The following is a 5,952-nucleotide window of genomic DNA, read 5'->3' on the forward strand; positions in this document are numbered from 1 at the left end:
CATGGAGCTTCTGTCCAAGGCGGCGGGGTGTGCGGGGAGGATGTCGTGGGAGTATATGAGTAAGTGCTCGATAAACAGTAGTGTTTATTATTATCAGTAAATAGTGGAAACAGTATGCAAGTCTTTAGGGACCTTGAGAGTAATGCTGAAAAGGGGAAGGGGGAATGGATTGATATAAGAAACTTAGAAATGGGTAGATTTGTTAGGCTAGGGCACTAGCCCAATGTTTCCTCTAGTTTGACTACTCATGATTCAAATGCTTGTGAAAAATAGATTCTAGACCCCAATCAATCCCGAATCAGAATTTCCAGGGGCATGGCCTGGGAACCTGCATTTCGAGCCACTCCACAGATGATTCTTTCCAGCAACTAGTTTGAGAAAGATTCTACTAATCCAAATGAGAGCTAATAAGTTCGAGTAATAGGAAATGTTTAATGGATAGGAACCTAATTGGACAGAAGTAAGAGGCTTCAGAATCTATGCGCTTTAGAGCTGTGAAGAAAATTCTGCATTCTTTTGAGAGAAATGGCATAGTCATGGAAAGATCAAGGACTTTGGAGACAAGTAGACATGATTTGGAATCCTAACTTTGCCATTTCCTAGCTCCTGGCTGTCATCCAATCTAAGTTGTAAAATGAGGTTTAAAAAGGTTGTATTGGGCTTCCCTGGTGGCGCAGTGGTTGAGAGTCCGCCTGCCGATGCAGGGGACCATGGGTTCGTGCCCTGGTCCAGGAAGATCCCACATGCCGCGGTGCGGCTGGGCCGAGCCATGGCCTCTGAGCCTGCGCATCCAGAGCCTGTGCCCCGCAACGGGAGAGGCCACAACAAAAAAAAAAAAAAAAAAAAAGGTGGTATTAAATGAGAGAACACGTAAAGCCTTACTGCGTAAGACACAGCAGGCATTCAATGTTAGCTCCTGGTAACTCAGAGCAAATCCACCAGGGGAAAAATCAGACTTTACATACATACACCCATTTCCAAATATCCCTTTTGATTTAGTTCCATAATAATGAAAATAGGGTTCACTATTTTCAGTGATAATCACTGTGCCTAGAATTCTCCATCAATCCTTTAATATCCTTCTAAGAGTCAGCTCTAAGAAGACTTCTCTAAATTCACGATCCAACTTAAGTATTCTCCCTCTGCAGACCTGTGTGCTCACTTTTGTGATTTAACACTTATTTAGCTGAACTGTAGTTAATCTGCCTGCACTATTACACTGGAGGCTTCTTGAGAACAAGCATCATGTCATATTCTTATTATAGCCCAATTATAAAGGGACTATTGAGTAATGTATACATGAACATCATGCTTTATACTTAATTTTAATTCTTAATGACATTGATTCTTCCTTGTTTTTTTTTTTGTCTGATTTTCACTAAGGGCCCAAGTATACAAAACAGGGTTTATACATAAATACAAGGGAAAATGAAATAAATGCCACTTTTTACTATTCCTGTGTTTCATAAATTACTCTATGACTTATATGAAGACTTCCTATTTACAAAGAGATAGTATAGTAGACATGCCCAAATTACTGGATCATAATCTTAAAGCTGGAGGAGACTTTAATTGTCTAGTCTAAATTCTGTTTTATAGAAGAAAAAACTGAGGCCCATGGAGGTTAAAAGGACTTCATCAGAATCAATGAGCTAATTTAGTATCAGAACTGAAACTAGAATTCAGGCTTTCTAATTCCCAGGCCAGTGGTTTTCAACCACATGGACCATTTAAAACCGTTAGAGCAGGGCTTCCCTGGTGGCGCAGTGGTTGAGAATCCGCCTGCCGATGCAGGGGATACGGGTTCGTGCCCCGGTACGGGAAGATCCCACATGCCGCGGAGCGGCTGGGCCCGTGAACCATGGCCGCTGAGCCTGCGCGTCCGGAGCCTGTGCCCCGAAACGGGAGAGGCCACAACAGTGAGAGGCCCGCGTACCACAAAAAAAAAAAAAAAAAAACCGTTAGAGCTTAGCTCTCCTCAATGAGAATTAGTTCTCCCTCAGAAAGTTCTGAGCCCAGTGGTCTCGAATGCATTGTTTTGCTTTCAAAGACTTCTACTAGGGAAAACACCTAAGTAATAACCTAGATGTTGATGATGTGGTTTTCTTGCGACAAACTAGGAATGGTCTCAATGGACTATCTTACCTTTCTTAATTAACTATTTTCAGAAAGAATGGCCTAAAATACTCTAAAAATTAAAACCATATTTCTTGAGATGGCATCCAGAATTTATTTAGCTTATTGCCCACAATTACATGAAAGTTTGATCATTGTGTTACATTTTGCAACTTCCAAATGATAGATTTGGATACACAAAGATACACAAAGATACTCCTCAAAATGCTCCATAGGTACATTTTAGAAGTTTTTCTCTGCCTATGGTGGTTAACTGGTACTTTCTGCTTTGAAGTATTTCCCATCCAACCATCTTGGCCATGTTTAGGAGGCATAGGATTTAGGAGTTTTCATCTGTGTACCAGTTAAGGCTTTTATGTAACCAGTAGTAAAAAACCCAATCCATTCTCTCATAGGCAAAAATAGCTCATGTAATCTAAAAAGTCCAAGTAGTTCTGATTTGAGACACAGCTGCATTGGGACACATAGGACATGATCAGGGCTTCTGATCATAACATTCTGCCTTCTGCTGACCCAGGTGTCACATAGTAACTAGACGGCCATGTCAACTCATGTCACATCCTCTCAGCATCAAGCCTCTTTCCAAAACTTCCCGGCCAAAGTATCTGGCTGGCCACATATCCATCCCTGAATCAATCACTAGGGCCAGGGAATATGGCGTACTGACTAGCTTCAACCTGGGTCATACACTCCTCCCCAAATCGGGTGTGCTCAGCTTCACCAGGACCACATGGACTGAGAGCTGGACACAGAATGCTTCCTCAGAGGGATTTCTGAGAGTGAGATTATCAGAGGTCGAATGAATGAAGCAAAAATAATAGGTCGCCATCCATGTATTCATGTGCAGTAAATCCCCTACGTACGAACCTTCAAGTGGCAAACTTTCAAAGATGCGAACATGTGTTCACATATCCAGTCTAAGTTAGTTCACGTGTGTGGCATACATTGTCAAGTGCATGCACCCTCTACAAGTGGTTGTGCTTTTGTGTACTTTACAGTACTGTTGCTGTGCAACACGAGGAGCTTACTAATGAAGACCTGATGGAATTGGAAGCCCAGGGAAAAGGACGAAGAGAGACAAGAGGCAGAAGTAACTGAAGAACCGAAGAGATTCACGACGCAGGAAATGGCAAGGGGGTTTTCTTTATTTGAGGAGGCACTGTTAGTTTTTGAGGCACAGGACCTAAACGTAGAACAGTACACGAAGGTCGCAGCAGCCGTTCAGAATGCAGGCCAGTGCTACCGTGTCATCTATGACGAGAAAAAAAGAGCTACTACCCAGACATCACTGGATCGTTTTTTCAAGAGGGTAGATAGAATTGAACCAGAACCTGTGCCACCAACTCACGTCAGGCGTGAGTGGAATTGCAGCTCGCCCTCCGTCTCCTGTTGCTGATGATCCTTCAGCTCTACCATCTCCCCCCTCCTCTCCTCCTCCAGTCAGTAACCCTTCTTACCTGTTCACTCAATTCCAGCCCAGCCCCTATATGCCAGCTGTTGTACTGTACTACCGTACTTTTCAAGGTACTGTAAAATTTAAAATGGTTTATTTTTTGGTTTTTTTATGTATTATTTCTGTGAAAAATATTACAAACCTATTACAGCACTATACTATATAGCCGATTGTGTTAGTTGGGTACCTAGGCTAACTGTTGGACTTACAGATTGGACTTATGAACGCGCTCTAGGAATGGAACTCGTTCGTAATGGAGGGGACTTACTCTTAACTCTAGAACTCTTGGCTTCCTAAGAAAAATCCTAACTGCCCTTGGGTCTCCTCCATGAAGCCAGATCAGACGAGAGAGCCTAGCTATCCCCCATTCTGAAAAGTGGTAGTTCTTTGCAGAATTGCTTTTCCTGAATTGTACTACACGGGGCTTTTCCACTGCATCTAAGGTGTAGCCCTCGGCAACCTGTAACATATGTAAACCTGTCTGGTTTGTTCACTTGCATACAAATGATCGGGTTCACACAAGTATTAGCATAAGCAAAAGTGTTTACTCAGCTCCAAGGATTTGGGTAGAGGTGTGGAGAATCCACTAGAAGAGACTCAGCTAAATACTAGGCGGGTCTCTATGATGTTGGCCTGAGGAATTTTGCGCATCTATGGAACTGGACAAGTTGGGGAGGGCCAGGTCTGCCAGGGGCTTTCTAGATAGGATGTCTGCATGCTTGCTTTATTGTTCAAATTGGAATCCTTCAGAGAATGAAAGCAGGGAGTTCACGGGCAAAAACTGGACCTCTGCCAGGCAAACGGGGGTATATTTCCAGGTCGTGTGGCGCCAGGGAACCTAGAATAACAATGCCTCTGTGAACATACTCAACATAAGGTATGTATTCCATGCTCACGGAACACGTCTGAATACATTCAACTCCTTTACGGCTTTAGACAACTGCCCTTGTGGGGTCTGGTGTTTGGGCACACCCCAGAACATATCATTGTGTTTATTATCTGAACACTTCACAGTATCATTTTTATGAGAATCCTTGTGAGAAATTCTTACCTGATCTTAGAATTGTTCTTCCCGTACCTGGAGTTACTTTAATCTTATGGACACTGTGGATGGTGGATCTGACCGGTTTTCTCTTTCTGCCTTGGCTACTGAGAAGCTTAAAGTGTGTGGCCTGCCCAAAATGTGTCGGTCATGGCGCCATACACTGATAGCCTCCTTCTTCCTGATTCTTTTTTTCATCCCCGCCCTCTGGTTTCTTTCACGTAACTTTTGACTTATGTGATCTTGTACCTTAGGTTTCCTTGTTAGTTGCTTGAAGTCCCATAAATAAAAAAAGATACTCCCCAACCCAAAGGCCCACAGAGGTGGGGTGGCCATCTTTCCAGTTGTGACCCCTTCAGCTTTTCAACCATGTCGACCCTGCCATCTGATTGGGTTGAACTTCAAACTGTACAGCTCTCTAATTCAGACAACTCATCAGGCAGAAAATAACGAGACAGCAGAGTCTGAACACTGACTATTTGACGATATTGAGAAATTTTTATCAAAGTTGTTTAGGTGTGATGGAGGTATTGTGGTTATGTTTTTTTATCTTTCAGACATATATACTGAAATATTTATGGCCAAGTCTGACATTAAACAGATATGGACATGTAATTCTCTCCCAGGGAGGGGCAACACATTTTTTTTTTTTTAATGTAGGAGAAATATACTACTACTCAACCTCTACTGTAAGATTGGCAGCCCTGAGAACTCCTTTTTAAATGTAGCATGTTGGGCTTCCCTGGTGGCGCAGTGGTTGAGAATCCGCCTGCCGATGCAGGGGTCACGGGTTCGTGCCCTGGTCCGGGAAGATCCCACATGCCGCGGAGCAACTAAGCCCGTGAGCCATGGCCGCTGAGCCTGCGCGTCCGGAGCCTGTGCTCCGCAACGGGAGAGGCCACAGCAGTGAGAGGCCCGCATACAGCAAAAAAAATAAAAAAATAAATGTAGCATGTTATGGATGTATTCCTGCTTCCAAAGGAATAAGGAGCAGACATTTCCACATGCAAGACAACAACATATCTTTGAACCAAACAATCTGCCATACTCACCCTCCCCTCCCCTGGAAGTAGGGCCAATAAATCAACATTTTAAACAAGGTCCCCAGCTGACTCTGATGAAGGTGGTCCTCAGATCTCACCTTGAGAAATTCCACCCTGTGATGATTTTCTGTCCACACTCAAGAGCCAGAAAAGCTTTGCTTACTCTGAGAGACCAAGCCATTTTCTTAGGATTCCATATACCTCTTTTTCTTATTTCTAATCGCTGGCAACACTTTCAGAAAATAATGGCTTTGCATCCTACTCCACAAAAAGAGGGC

General features: G+C 43.4%; 2 non-coding genes across 2 annotated transcripts; both read right to left on the reverse strand.

Annotated features, from left to right (window-relative positions):
- Positions 1–5,283: 5,283 nt before the first annotated feature.
- LOC131741909 (small nucleolar RNA U109) lies at positions 5,284–5,412 on the reverse strand. Its single transcript, XR_009331263.1, has one exon. It is a non-coding gene; the product is annotated as a small nucleolar RNA U109 (small nucleolar RNA).
- Positions 5,413–5,562: 150 nt separating this feature from the next.
- On the reverse strand, positions 5,563–5,641 carry LOC131741910 (small nucleolar RNA U109). Its single transcript, XR_009331264.1, has one exon. It is a non-coding gene; the product is annotated as a small nucleolar RNA U109 (small nucleolar RNA).
- Positions 5,642–5,952: the final 311 nt, after the last annotated feature.

The sequence above is a fragment of the Kogia breviceps genome, chromosome 14 (genome assembly GCF_026419965.1).
Source record: "Kogia breviceps isolate mKogBre1 chromosome 14, mKogBre1 haplotype 1, whole genome shotgun sequence".
NCBI classification, from domain to species: Eukaryota; Metazoa; Chordata; class Mammalia; order Artiodactyla; family Physeteridae; genus Kogia; species Kogia breviceps.